This window comes from Gouania willdenowi, chromosome 10, assembly GCF_900634775.1.
Source record: "Gouania willdenowi chromosome 10, fGouWil2.1, whole genome shotgun sequence".
Lineage (NCBI taxonomy): Eukaryota > Metazoa > Chordata > Actinopteri > Blenniiformes > Gobiesocidae > Gouania > Gouania willdenowi.
Window position 1 is genome coordinate 487,029 of NC_041053.1, and position 15,793 is coordinate 502,821.

Genomic DNA, 15,793 nt, shown 5'->3' on the forward strand with positions numbered 1-15,793 from the left:
CACTGTATGGTGGACACACAGCTACATGTAAATGTCCTCACAGTCAACCCAGATAAACTTTAATCATTCATCTTGATGCTCAGTGATGTCTTCATCCTGCTTGTTCTTTCTACACTCAGTGAGATGCGTTTTGTTTCCTTACTGTCTATAATAAGTTATTGGTGGATGAATGTTCTAGTTGTGTATTTTTAACTGATGTTAGCTTGGTAAGGCTCTACAGTTCTCTCCTCATCCAGGATTAGCTTCACAAAGCTACGGCTGTTTTTCAATCATCTCTAATTCTTTAATGAGATGATTGTGTCTGTTTCTACTACTTTATGGTGTGAACGTGTGGTAGAATGAGTGTTTTCCTGCTGCTTGGTCCCTGGTGTGTTACTTCCAGCTGCTGCTAAGCTTCATTTCTCTAACTTTTGCTTGTGTGCTCATTTTTAAAGTCTGGAGACCATCAGTCCAACCAGTGCTCACAATGGTTCCTGTCAGAGTGCTGAGAACATTGTTTCATTACAAACCACCTTAGTGGCTTTAGGTAAAGCATCACACACTGCCCTGTACCTTCATTCTACCAGTTAATGTCTGCATTTAGTTATTATAAGGCTGAGAAATGAACAATGAACATATCATGTTCTCTTGTTTCTGATGATTTGGATATATAGAAAAGTTACAGTTCCACTGCTGGCTGAAGTGATCAAACAAATATGAAACAAAGCTTCAGCATGGAGAAAAGCTGTTCTCAGTCCTTTATATAGTGAAATAAATCAGTGAGGATCTGTTTAAAGATGACGTTCAGCTCCAAAGATACTGAAGCACATGGAGGAAATCTTAAAAATCCTCTATTTAAACTTTTCACAAATGTACTGACAACATTAATGAGCACTAGAGCATGAACCCTATTGGTTGTGGTGATGATATGACCTTTGACCTTTCCTGCAGCGCCACCATCAGGTCAAACCTTCACTGTTACAGTGAGTGGATCTGGAAAATATTTCATTTTGGGCCCATATATTTCAATTTGAGGTGAACATTCATGACTCTCACATAATTAACCATTTTGATTGATGTTGATGACATATAAACAGATTTATTCACTTATTTTTATCTCCTTTTTATGTAACAGATTTGATGTTGTTCACTATAAAGTCCTCTGTCTCAGACACATTCTCCTCTACGTCACTTTCACTGTGAAAGAGCTGTTCCAAAACCTCATTGATGGTAAAGCTTTTCAGAGAGAGAGAGAGAGAGTTAGAAACAGATGATGGAGAACATCAGAGTGTCCTCTACAGCTGATAGAGCAGGAATGATAAATATTTTATTTCAGCACATTGAAAAACATCATCATGGTAATTTTATGCTTAATCAATTGAACCCATAAAACGAGGAAAAGTCATGAAATATGAAGCAGAAAAAATAAAGTCATCTATTATTATTATCATTTTTTTTTCTTCCGGCCTGGGGCGGCGCCTGGGTTCTCAGAAATGGCTATTGCACTCGTACTGGGCTTAGACACGTTGATCCCAAATACCAGTTTTAAGTATAACCACTCACTCCTTCCCTTTGTTCACGCCCACCACCATTTTACTTAAGCTAAGTGCTGTGTCACCACCTTATATTTACACACTTGTCACCAAACTGGCTGAACTGATTACACAACACAAAAAGCACAAAAATAACATCACATTTTACTCTCACCTTAAAACAGTCAACTCTTCCCCACCCCTTCTATTGTCCTACCCTGACTCCCTCTTCCCTGTTCCCTTCCCCCCTCACCCAGGTGTAACACTACCCTCTTGTTTTACATCCTCCCTATAATAAAGTATTTCTTACCCTTACTTAAGGAGGACTGGTGATTGTCATTTATTTAATTGCAATAATAAAACATGCATTTCTGTCTTTAAAAGATTGCACTTCATGTAGTGTTGACCTTTGACATCATGTGCAGACAAAGTAAAACAAAAACAAAACAACTATAATTTTTTTAATTTAAACATTGAATGGGGTCAAATTGACCCCAAATGTAATATGAGGGCTAAATAACCACATTAAAGCTGTAGATGGTGGGAAAATATAGAATGGAAGTTTATTACATGGTTTGACCACAGACTGTGCTACCATGGTAACTGATGGAGCTAAACTCTAAAGTCCAGCTGTAAAATAAAGACTTTCTCTAGTGTCTGTGTGACACCTCACAGGTAAAGAACAATGAGCTGTTTCCTTTGAACGTGTCCACCATGTGGAGGAGGTGACCTGTCTAGTCTGTCTCACACAAACTACTTCCTCCCACGTCTCTCAACTTTCCATATTATTCCAGACACTAAAGTTTTCTACAGTGAGGAAACAGAGATGAAGAAAGGCAGAGAAGTTTCTGGAACAATGACAATCTCATCCCTCAGCCTCTCAGTGTGTTAAAGCTCCACTAATGAAGGCTTTACTGATCAATACGTGTGTGTTATTGATACACACTGAACCTCATCAATCACACACTGTCAGTAACTGCTGTTTTTTTAACACATCATGGTCCTGATTTATCAACCATTGATACGTTCAGATCTGAGCCGACAGCGTGTGTTCAACTAATATCACACGCTTCAGTATTTATCAATAGTGACGTGATCGTACACTACGATCAGATCTTGATTTGATTTAATTCTGACCAAACACAAAGTGTGTAACATAAACAATAATGCAAAAATTATTAGTAACATAACTGATAATGTTCATTACAAAAATTTGAATTGACGCATTTGTTTAATGTTGTAAATTGATGATAAAATAAGACCGGTGTCCGCTTTCTGCTGCAGTACCATATATGAACTACTGTGGAACCATATATGAACTGTTACGGTACCATATATGAACTGTTGTGGTACCATATATGAACTACTGTGGAACCATATATGAACTGTTACGGTACCACATATGAACTACTGCTGTACCATACTGTATATGAACTGTTATGGTACCATATATGAACTGTTGTGGTACCATATATGAACTACTGTGGTACCATATATGAACTGTTGTGGTACCATATATGAACTACTGCTGTACCATATATGAACTGTTACGGTACCATATATGAACTACTGCTGTACCATATATGAACTGTTACGGTACCATATATGAACTGTTACGGTACCATATATGAACTGTTACGGTACCATATATGAACTGTTATGGTACCATATATTAACTGTTACGGTACCACATATGAACTACTGTGGTACCATATATGAACTGTTGCGGTACCATATATGAACTACTGCTGTACCATATATGAACTGTTACGGTACCACATATGAACTGTTGTGGTACCATATATAAACTACTGCTGTACCATATATGAACTACTGCAGACAGAAATTGAGATCTTATGTGCTCTGAAAAAGGAACAAAGAAAATCCATCATCTGTAGCAGCTGTAAACTTGTAAAAACTTCAACCAATGGAAAAAAAAGGAACTGTTTTTTTTAACCAATCACGTCTCCCTGCTCGTTCTCGATCCCTCACTTGCACGAGCTCACACTGAAAGTGCGTCACTGCTGACAGAGTAAAAACAGAGTTTTTGGTCACGTTTTTTAACATATATAATGATGAAGTTTAATGTTTACTTACTGCTGAATGAGACATGAGACAACAACGTTTCTACACAATACAAGCGATAAGCTGAGCTCCTCTTCTGCAGCAGCTGTGAGCATGCATGTGAGTGAGACAAACCACAGAGGGGATGGGGGAGGGGGGTAAAGGCGGAGCCGTCGGGGAAGCTACATTCATGCTAGCTTTCGAAAATCACCTACCCTACCTTTAATGTTTGGATGAACATCTGGTAAGAACCTCTAAATAACCACAGGTTTAATATAAACTCCTGTTTCTAGGACATTTACTTCAAAACAAATCAGGAAACTTAGACTTAAACACCATTTAGTTTGGAAACTTAAATTGAATTATTTATTTATTTGTAAAGTTTGGAAAATTGAGTCTGATAAATGAGCTAAGGTAAAATGGTTAAAAGTAATTGGTTTGATAAGTAGTTTAAAAAGTATTTACATTGCTTAAAAATGCTGTGGTTTAAAACTGTTTATTAATACCTGAGTTAAAGTATTGAGTTAACTTACTTTTGACAATCTGATTTTGTTAAAAACGTGGTTAAAAATAATTAAAAATATTAGTTTCTTTGTTAAGACTGGGAAAATAAATACTATCCACACATGTTAAATACTGTTGAAATACCAATAAATTAAAGTAATTGATTAAGAGTAAAAATGGAAAAGCTTATTTTAAAAATGGTACTGATTTAAAACTGTAAAAACTAAATGAAATACCTAAAAAATGTTACAAAAATGTTGAAAAGCTAAATGTGATTTCAAGGACAAATGGTTTTCTAATTGTTCTGTACTGTGTATTTTTCTTTTGAGATTTTTCATTTTATCCAGTGCTTCTCAATTATTTTCTGTTTCAATCACTGCAAATATACAGTATCTCACTAAAGTAGGATTGGAAAGAGTTCATCATCAACATGTGAGGAGATTTTACCCAGAAAATGATTTAATGCATCTCACTGATGCACAAAAGCCATAATTGAGGTCAGAACCTGAATCTCCCTTTTTTCTAAGTGTGTGCGTTTGTTTGAAGACAAGTAATCTTTAGAAACTTTAACTCATGACTGTGTGCGACTAAAACGATTATCAGTTATATAAATTAACATCAGTTAATAGCATCTGTTGTTTGTGTTGGAATCGCAGAAACACAGAGAAAATATCAACAACAACAACTCAGAACAGCCTCAGTGAAGAGCATCCACAAAGTCAATCCTTCCTTTTTTTACATTCACTGTAGAAAGTACCAAAAATGTTCTGACCTTATCTTTGCTGAAGGTCTGGTAGCTCAGGTGTTGGTCTCCATCGTTTAAAAGCTGTTGTTTTTCCTCAAAAGAAAGTTTTTTTATCGTCTCTAGCGCTGTCATCCTGACTCTAGTGTTATCCTGCCCACTAGCTAGAGAACGTAGCAGCTACCATGCTGTATCAATTCACTAATGCACTGTGAACGTACGTATAGCATTTAGCATAGCACGGTTACATCAAAAGGCAACGTAGAGAGCTGCCTTTTTACGTAAATGGTTTTCATCTTGGGGAACTGACTACACATGTGCAAACACATAAAAACACGCTATGGGAACGGGCAGATCAGCAATGTGCTTTTGAAAGGGGGCGTGGTCTCCTCCTGGCTTACAGTGGACACTGTGCAGCATCTCTATGAAAAGCACAAAATGCTGACACTTTCAAACTTACTACTGCAAAATAAATAATTTATGATTATATTATAATTAAAACAAATAATCAAAATATCAATTCACCCTTTGGTAGGCACTGCCTACCTTGCCTACCCTGACGGCATGTCACTGATATATGTCACTGATATATATATATATATATATATATATATATTACGGAAAAAAATTAGGGTCAATTTTGACATGCTTAACATGCTACAATCAGTGCTACACACAGAGCTACACAGTCTGTATGTGAGCTAATGATGCTAATGATGGTGAACAGTGACAGGATGTGTCATTTGTAGTTTAACTAGTCTTTGCATACATATTATTTACAATTGAAAAGAAAACAAGTCATACAAAACATTGGATATTTAATTCATTTTGACAAAACACTAATGAGCCTAATGCTGCGTTCACACCAAACGCATTTTCTGCGGGACCGTTCGCGTCTGTCGCGCGAAACCTTCCGCAGGATTCGCAGGATCAAAAAATGTTTCCCTATTTGCTTCATATTCGCGTCTGAAGCGAAGCTCCGCCCACCAGACTTCCAAAACAGGCTCTGTTTGTTTCCACCATCAACAATGGAGGACCTCCATCAATTCACTGCTCCTTATCCTCGGAAGGGGAAGAAACGTCGGCTTTCCTGGCTTCACCAGGTTAACCAGCGCCACATCCAACTCGGTGAGCTTCACTACCTGCTTCAGAAGCTACACCTGGATGATGACTGCTTCCAGCGGTACCTGTGGATGACCAGCGCCCGATTCGACGACCTGCTGGGTCGGATTGGCCCACGGATGTCCCGGCAGGATACCAACTACCGGAGCTCCGTCTCTGCAGGCGAACAACTGTCTGTCTGTCTCCGGTAAGTTTCATAAGCAACTGAAGATGTTATGATTCATCAGACACATCTCTTAAATACACAATAAAGATAGATAAATACTATATTAATCCCAAGGGAATTTAAAAGCAGAATTATTAAAAATATTGTTTTCTGGAGATACCTATTCTGGGAGATAAGGCCTGCTTTATTATTATTATTATTATTATTATTATTATTATTATTATTATTATTATTATTATTATTATTATTATTATTATTATTGTCTTTATCATAAATATATTACAATTAAAATAAAAGTTAACCATTATAATAAATTATTTACTATTGTTATTTTTTGTCCTCTGGTGACCTATTCTGGAAGTTGAGGCTTGTTTCATTAATAATATTTATTGTTTTTAACTCATATTAATAATTCATAAATCATTAGTTATTTCACTGCGCAAAAAGAGCAAGAATCGAGAATATCCGGATTTTGATTCTGTCGAGAACACGGACTTTTCTGATGCATATTCGGAGTTTTTTGATATGCCCCATATCTGGTCTAATACGGACCCAATATACTTCATGAAGACCACAGATGTTAAGACGCGAAAGCTCCTAACCATGTACGGAGGGTTCCACCCCAAATCCAGCACCCTGAGACTGTACGCGAGTCGGAAGGAAGGAGGACGAGGACTAGTGAGTGTGAGAGCCACTATCCAGGATGAAACATCCAAGATCCATAAGTACATCAAGGACAAGGCTCCAACAGATGACATGCTCAGTGAATGTCTCAGACAATAAGGAAAAGAAGAAGAGGTGCTGGAGGTTCCATCATGGGAGGACAAGCCCCTACATGGGATGTACCACCGAAACATAACTGAAGTGGTGGATATCAAGAAATCCTACCAATGTCTAGACAGAGCTGGACTAAAGGACAGCACAGAGGCACTCATCATGGCTGCACAGGAGCAGGCCTTGAGCACCAGAGCAATAGAGGCCCAGATCTACCACACCAGACAAGACCCCAGGTGTAGACTGTGCAAAGAGGCCAATGAGACAATCCAGCACATAACTGCAGGGTGTAAGATGCTGGCAGGGAAAGCTTACATGGAGCTCCATAACCAAGTGACTGGTATAGTGTACAGGAACATCTGTGCAGAGTATGGGCTGGAAACCCCAAGGTCAAAGTGGGAAACACCTCCAAAGGTGGTAGAGAATGACCGAGCCAAGATCCTGTGGGACTTCCAGATACAGACGGACAGAATGGTAATGGAGAACCAACCAGACATTGTGGTGGTGGACAAAGAGCAGAGGAACGCCGTGTGGTCGACATTGCAATACCAAGCGACTTCAACATCAGGAAAAAGGAACACGAGAAACAAGAGAAATACCAGGGGCTCAGAGAAGAGTTGGAGAAAACCTGGGGGGTGAAGGCATCAGTGGTGCCCGTGGTCATTGGGGCACTCGGGGCAGTGACCCCCAAACTGGAGGAGTGGCTCCAGCAGATCCCAGGAAATACATCACACATCTCAGTCCAGAAAAGTGCAGTTCTAGGAATGATCAACATTGTCATCACTGATATACCAAGCATCATCATCATCATCATCATCATCATCATCATCATCATCAGCATCATCACCATCTGCTGCTCCCTTTGCACTATCTGATCTGTTCCCCCTCCCTGTTCTTCTCCATCACTCATCTGATTGTTTACCTCTGAGTGACAGCAAACACAATATATGAAACACATTACTATAGATTTTAAATCACTATACTAGATTTAGATCCCCCACTAGAAGAAGCCCTGTGATGCATAAAGGCCTGAATATTAACCTGGTATATATTTCTATGTCTGCACTGATAAACAAACCTCCAGTCTCTGATGGTTGACCATACTCTGCGGTCCTGTCTTCCTCAACCCTCTGCCCCATGTTGCTGCTTGTCTCTCGCGGTGAATCAAAGGGGTCGATGAAGGACATGACCACAGGGTATTTCCACCGTTTAGATGTTCCTGCAGCTAACCCACTACACTTCTCCTGACTTTTTTTCCTCTGATAAACCATCAGTGAAAAAAGCTGGTGTTAGCGGCTAATGCGATCATTAGCTAATGCTATCCTCACTCACTGCCGACTTTCAAAGATGAAAACTACAGAGAACATTTACCTGCTGCTCCACCTCCTCGCTGATTCTCCTCCACACCAAATCCTTCCTGGTCCTGGTTAAAATAACAGGCCGTGTCATACAGCTCCCAGTGGTCACACACCGCTACGATTAGCTTCTCCTCAATGGTTGAACGGGAAAAAATACTGGTTTCCGTGTTGCCTGCCTGATGTCATTGCCAACGAGGACTCTGATTGGCTTTCGCGGCTGCGCGTCACGCGAAATAGCCGCTGGAGTTCAATATTTTCAACTCAAGCGAACGGCAAATATCACGAAAATCGGGAGCACGCTTTCAGCAGCCATCGCTTTCCACGCGCGAATCAGTCCGCACCGCCCCACAATAATTCGCCTCCCAGCGCGTCTAAACCATTGACTTTGCATGTAATCTGTTCGCTTGTGTCGCAAAAAACGCGTTTGGTGTGAATGCAGCATTAGAGAGCAGAGCTACACCATTCTAAGGAGGGAAAGGTTTTAAACATTTTTTAACCCACAACCCCCAAAATAAAGGAGCAGAGACCCCGACTGTAGCTGAAGGTGGTTGAACACAGACATGAACATTGAAGAACAGTCATGTGGAGACAAGACCATCTATAAGGGGGAATAAAGGGGAGAGATTTTTGGGGTCCATCCATAAAGTCAGTAAAATGATGATCTATTGTTCTATGAATCTGTGATAACCACATTTATTTATTCATCTGAATAATATCCACTGTTATCCAGAAACGTTTATTATTATTATTATTATAATCATCTTAAAGATGGAAATCCTGGTTTTAATCACTATTAAAATGGTTCAAAGAGACCAAGCATTGTGGAAAAGGTGGTGAAATAGGATTTTAAAAACCACAGAAATTGGTTAAAAGTTGATAATTAGAGTGGACAAAAACAGACAGAAAACGTGATAAAAAGGGTTTAAAGTGTCAATATGGAAGAATTAGTTTAAACTGGCAAATTACACAAAATTGGGAAAAATAATCATGAACTATGGTGGAAAGAGGTTAAAAGTGACAATAATAGGCCAACATATGTGACATTAGGTGGAAAAGTGGTGAAAAGCGTTTATAAGTGCTGAACATTTCTTGAAAATGAAAAAAAAAGTGAAGAAAATAGGTTAAAATAAGCAAAGTTTGGTGTAGCTGCAGAAAAAGGGTAAAAAATAAGCACAAATGGGCTCCAATTGTTCAAAAAATATTCTTAGTTTCTTGAAGACATTGGGCGACCCCCTCCCAGTGTCTCAGGACCACAGATGGGGTTTGGGCCCCAAGGTTGAGAACCCCTGCCTTAAACCACATTAGAAGCAGGCTCACTGTGCTAAAAGCCAACAATGTGTTGCATTTTTTCTGCCTCCATCACAGACGCTGATGAAGGAATGAAAAGCAACGGCGTCTCCGCGGCTAATGCTAATTAGCCAAAGCCTCCCAATGAGAGGAAAAGCAATCCCTGGCTTCTCAAACAGCTGCCTCATTAAACGCCAGCGCTGCTCTGTTGGCTCGCTAGACTCACAATTTCACACTGTTTGGTGACATTCACAGAGAAAAACCTCCCGTTACTGTCAGACACGGCCATGGCAGCCTGGAGGGAGAGCTGATTGGCTGCCTATTACCTCTGCTTTAAACAACCAAAGCTGATTTCATACGTGCCTCCCTATCAGTGAACAGAAGAATGTGTGTGTGGTTAGACGTGCAGCTCAACACCTCTGTGGAAAAGCAGGAGTCAAAGTGAGCTGTATTCAACATCTATGGAGGATTTCTAATAAAGCAGTCCCCGCTAAAGGACACTCCTAGAACTGAACACTGCCTTCAGGGTGGGTGTGGCCTCCATGTCTGCACTAATACATTTCATCCATTTCTCATTCAAAGTGACGTTTTTTAAAAGCAGCTTTGGTCAGAGAAGATGAATCCCAGATGAAATATTCACTCTACAAAAGCTTCAGAATGAGTCTGACAGAATCATTCATTTGATCACCTCTCAGACTACACTGGACTCAGGTTTCCTTTTTTTCATTATTTAAGGTCTTTTTGTGTTGCATGACTCCTCTTTCCAATCATTACGTGGTTTGTCGCTGTAACACAATATAAACATGTTCAGAACTCCACATGGATCAGAGCCAATCAGTGTTTGTTATCGACACATTCAAACTCTGGCCCATTCAATGATGTTTATTGACAGTTGAATGAATCTGTCATTCTGACTCATCATCATCTCTTTTTTTTAATTTTTTTTATTTATTCAGTTTATTTCCGACATGGTTACATTCACTTTTTTTTTTTACATTTTTTTTTTTTTTTTTTTTGTACATGCCGAAAAAGGAGACGAGAGAAGCAGTTTGCTTATCTTGGTCCCGTCCCCTGTTTTACCATCGCAAATTTACATGGGTTTACATGTCTCTCTGGTCACACATTCTTGAGTTGTTCTGAACCGTCCTTTCTTGTGTATTCTCATCTGTAGTCAGTGTTGTCTTGTTTTTATTCCTCCTCCTCTCTATCGTTGTCGTGTTGGCCTTGTTCCCTGCCAGACGTTGTTAGCATTCCTCCAGTTCAAGAATAGTTCCTCTTTCGAAGGTGTTTGGAAGGTTTTTCCCTTTTCATCCATAATGTCACCACTCGGGAATGTCTCTTTTGAACACACAAGTTTGCAGCTTGTTTTGTCTCTACATCAAGGTTAATCCACCTGTTGTTAGTTCTATTAGCAGTGTTGTATTTTCCACTGTTAGATTTAACTTGTATAAACACATTATTATTTCTTAGTTCATAAGCAAGGTAGTAATTTCATTGTATTATATCTTAGTTCATAAGCAAGGTAGTAATTTCATTGTACAGGAAAAAGTGTTTCTAACTGCACATATGACAATAAACACTTTGAATTTAAAATTAATGTAATCCTTAATCACCCCACCACCTAGCAATTGAAATGAATAAATGACAGACCTTTTTTAGTGTTGGTTTTCACATTTAATTCAGTCTCCGTAAAATAATCACAGTCTGAGTTTTGTTTCCAGTGTTTATATAGATCTGGGTCCATATCCATGATTACCATCAGTAATGTTGTTGTTTAGGTGGATCCTTCGTATTTTCCCAAGTCTTCCATCGTTTTGATGAGGGTTGGTTTTCCGTTCTCTTCTCCCAGTGGTGTGATGTAAATCCTGCAGTTCCTTGTCCACGTCTTTAGAATCTTTCCTCCTTTTTTTATTTGGTTGCATTTTTTTTTGTCAGGCTTTCATTAATAAAAACCTTCGTTTCCTTCAGCTTTCTTCCTTGCTTCAGTAGTTCTCCTTTGAATTTCATATTCGTGAAGGTTATTTTTACAGCTCTGTTATCATTTTTCTTTGGCAGGAGATGGCAGGAGTTGATGTTGTCAGGGTTCAGGACAATGTCCTTCGACTCCAGGTAGTCAATGACCTGTTGTTCAATCGATTTTGTTTCTTCGTCACTCGCGTAACTCCTGGGTTTTATCTTTAGGCCTGTGATGATGACATCTTTCTCTCTTTCCTTTTGTTCCAGCTCTTCAACCCTGGCGTTCAACAATTTTATCTCTTCAGCATTTCTTTCATTCTTTTCTTTCAGTACCTTTGTTTCACTTTGTAGGTTTTCCAGTGAGTTTTCCAGCGTCTTTTCCAACGACTTTATCTCGGCAGATAGGTTTCGTAGACCCTCGCGTATCATCTCCTTGACCTCTTCCAAACCCGAATTGGGTTCTGAAGGGCCTCCCTGCGGTTTTTTCACCATTTTCCTTCAATCTTGGGCCCAATTTTTCAGGCTGTTCAGCTGTAGCCAAGGTCATGTTATCGGAGCGAATGAAAACACGTCTGCTCTCTTCAAAGACCAGAGACCATAAACTAGTGACCAAATAAAACAAACTACAAAACAAATAAAACACCACAGTTTAACCTGAATGTTCATTCAATTCGAACAACCTAAGACACATGTGTCAAACTCGAGGTTCGGGGGCCAAATCAAGCCCTTAAAACCATCCAATTTGGCCCCCAGAAGAAAGTTAAAATGATAAATTATTAACATAAATTATTGTCTCAATTACCAAATAATTCAGTTGTAGATATCTCAGACTTCTAAATACACAAATTCAGTGAAACTCCACAATATTTGGATGATCCTATTATTTCTATGCTTTTATCACAAGATTGCAGTCATTTTAAATCTCAAGTTGTTCAAAGAACTATATGTTCCTGCAATTATTTCACATAATTTCCCCAAATAAAATAAAATTGATCACAAAATGAATAACATTTAAAAGAGAAAATCCTGCAAGGACAGATATCTGCCACTTATTGCCTGGATATTATTGGCACCTTACATACTTTATGTATGATTTACATGTCGTGTAAAGTACAAACTGTGGGACATTAATGTTGAAATAACTCGTTTTCTACCTAAAATCTGTGGCCCACTGAAGATCAAACTACTTCTTATTTGACCCCTGAACTAAAATGAGTTTGACACCCTGAGCTAAGCACTTGTTTATGAATGTACAATATTTAATTCCTGAGTATTTATGTAAAATATTTTCATTTAATCTTCCAACAGTTTAATTTCAAACCTGTGGCAGATATTATCAGATCATCTTAATAAAGGATCCTCTCAAATCTACGTTAAAGTGTTTTAAGAGTTTATATTTTCACAAAGTTGGCTTTAACTGATTGACTTCATAATATATTGAATATGAGATGTGATACCAATGTGTGCATTTGTACTAAAAGATTCAGCCAGTTACAGTCAATACGCTGATTAGACATTTTGGGTTGTGAAGAACAACATCAGATACTTTAAGGTAGGAGTTTCTAAACATGAGCCTCTCTGGTAAGATCTACTCATGGGTACTGACTGTAGAGGAGGGTCTGCTGAGTAGTCCAACCTTAGATCCAGGAGAAGCAAGGAGGGTTTTCATCCAGGTCGTAGAACAGTGGACCAGATCTACACCATCATCAGGTCCTTGAGGAGACGTTGGTGTTGATCAACCAGTCCACATTTGCTTTGTGAACTTGAAGAAGACATTGTACCTTGTCCTTTGGGGAGTCCTGTAGGGTGTTCACCTGGAGTATGTGGTATCAGACACGGGCCATACGTTTCCTGTATGACCAGTCTCAGAGCTTAGTCTGTATTTCCAGCAGTAAGTCAAACTGGTTTCCAGGTCTCATCCTGGGCTGCCTTTTGTCACCAAATCTGTTCACAACTTTCCTGGACTGAGTTTCTAGGCACAGCCAGAACATTGACAGGATCCGGTTTGGTTTCCTCAGGTTTGAGTCACTGCTTTTTGCTAATGATGTGGTCTTGTTGGCTCCATCAGGCCGTGACCTTCAGCACTTACTGGATTGTTTCACAGCTGAGTGTGGATGGTGGAGCGGGTTCTCCGGGTCAGGGATGTGCTCCTGCCCCAAGTGGAGGAGGTAAAGTACTTCATAAGTGAGGGAAGGATGGAGCAAAATAATGGTCAGCAGTGATGAGGACCCTGAATGTGTAAAGAGACGCACACAGACTTTGACCATAATGAGCAGACTGGAGAGAAACGAGCAGGGAGAATAAGTTTTATACATGAGGCTGACATAACGCTGTGATTATCTGTCATTAGCATTAATAAGGTGTCATGAAGTGGATTATCTAAATGTAGTTGTGATGATGGTGATGTTGAAAGATCCTCCTCTGACGCCGATATGATATAAATATAACATTAATTCACATATAAAAACAGGGTCAGTGTACAGACAACCATGGCTTGTCTGGAGAGATACATTTCCAATGTGTACTCTGCCTGAAACAGGAAAAACAAATGCATATATGATCTGAACAGAAACTTGAAACCAACATATTGTGTCTAAATTAAGCTTTAACTTTAACCAAAAAAGGAAGGAGCAACTGTTTCTTGTGGACAGCAGGTGGAAAAAAACCCCTATTTGTCAAAGCGCTGGAGCCAGAATCAGACATTTTTATAACTAACAACTGTCACAAAGGAAGAAGGTCGTCTGGGACCAGAACACCTTTGATGTTCCCAGATCACACTATGACAGAGACTACTTGTTTTAAGTGTAAAAGCATGTGTGCATGTATGGGAATAAACCAACAATCAGGTTTAGTTAAAAAGAGTATATAGCATTAAATGATTTTACTATAGCGTAGTTAATATACCACACTGACATTAAGTGTTGTTTTATATATGTGCAAAAAAGCTGGTTGTTAAGCACAGTTTTTTCACAAAAAACAATGATTCCTGCTGCATCAGGGCTCTAGCTTACCACCCCTGTTAAAACAGGGCAAATGGTACGACCCGCATGTGTATCTGCTGCTGCTGTGGCAGGTAGTCTGAACTGTGGATGTGACATGGAGCAGGAGATAGACAGCAGCAGGAAACCATGTCTTTCCTCAAGAAAGGAAAACCAGACCATAAACACAGAGAAAGAAAGAAGAAGAAGAGAAGGTGAAATGAGAGAAATCTGCTGCTTAATCAATTCTTCAAAGGTGAACTTTAAGACACATCTTTTTTAGGAAATATATTCTTTTGTTTGAAATAAACTACGTACACATTTAAATGTTGGATTTTTCTTTGTGCACGTCAAATCTTAATTGGAAATATATATACCCCCTTCCCACTAATATCAAATAACTGTATCCTATACTTAAACTTTCTCAAATATAAATCTAATTCAAATAAAATGCAGTATAAAAATATCTAAGGTGGTGCACTTATCACTTTGTCACTAATCCTGGTTAATACACTTAATAAACACAATCAAAAACATTTTGGATATTAAAATTAGGTCACGACCCAAAAAAGGTTGGGAAGTAAAAAGAAAGCTTATAAAATAATGCAACAACACTAGTAAAAAAAAGTGTACATAACTTACAGTAGAGGCCCAACAAGATGTTTGTACCCAGGGCCTAAAATGTGGTGCTACGCCCCTGGTTAAGGTTATGGTAACAAAGGGTTAGGGTTAGCACAATGAATGACACTAAATGACTGCCTTAATGACACCTTATTCATGCTAATGACAGGTGCTCATGTCATAATAATGACAGAATAATGTCAGCCTCTATGTATGAAACTTTAATTTATTTTATTTCATGTGTGTTCCCTGACACACTCTGTTGCTTTGGTTTAAACACACACACAGAGTTGGACTGTCCTGTGATATACGGCTACATCACATTTGTACCACACTTCTCTGTGTACGGTATAAAGAGGGGGCTCGGCCCAGAAGATCACTGTGCTTATGTTTTACTTTAGAACAGACAGAGATACACAGACTTCTTCCTCCAGACACCTGCGTGTGTGCTTAGTCAGCTAAACTTTAATTGTAACTAGAATAAACAACATAGAAAAAGACCAGATCATGGAGCTGTTTAATTAAAAGATCTAGGAAGAAGGTGGAGAAAAACCTGACACTGTGTAACAGTAACAATCATTGTGTGTTGTTTTCAGCTGTAGGTGACTGGTAATCTCTTATGGTGCCTCTTCTTTGTTTCTGCCAAACTGCCTGTGAGCTCCTCCTTCCTGCTAAGCAGGGGGAGGAGCCAGGTGTAAGCCCCTCCCACT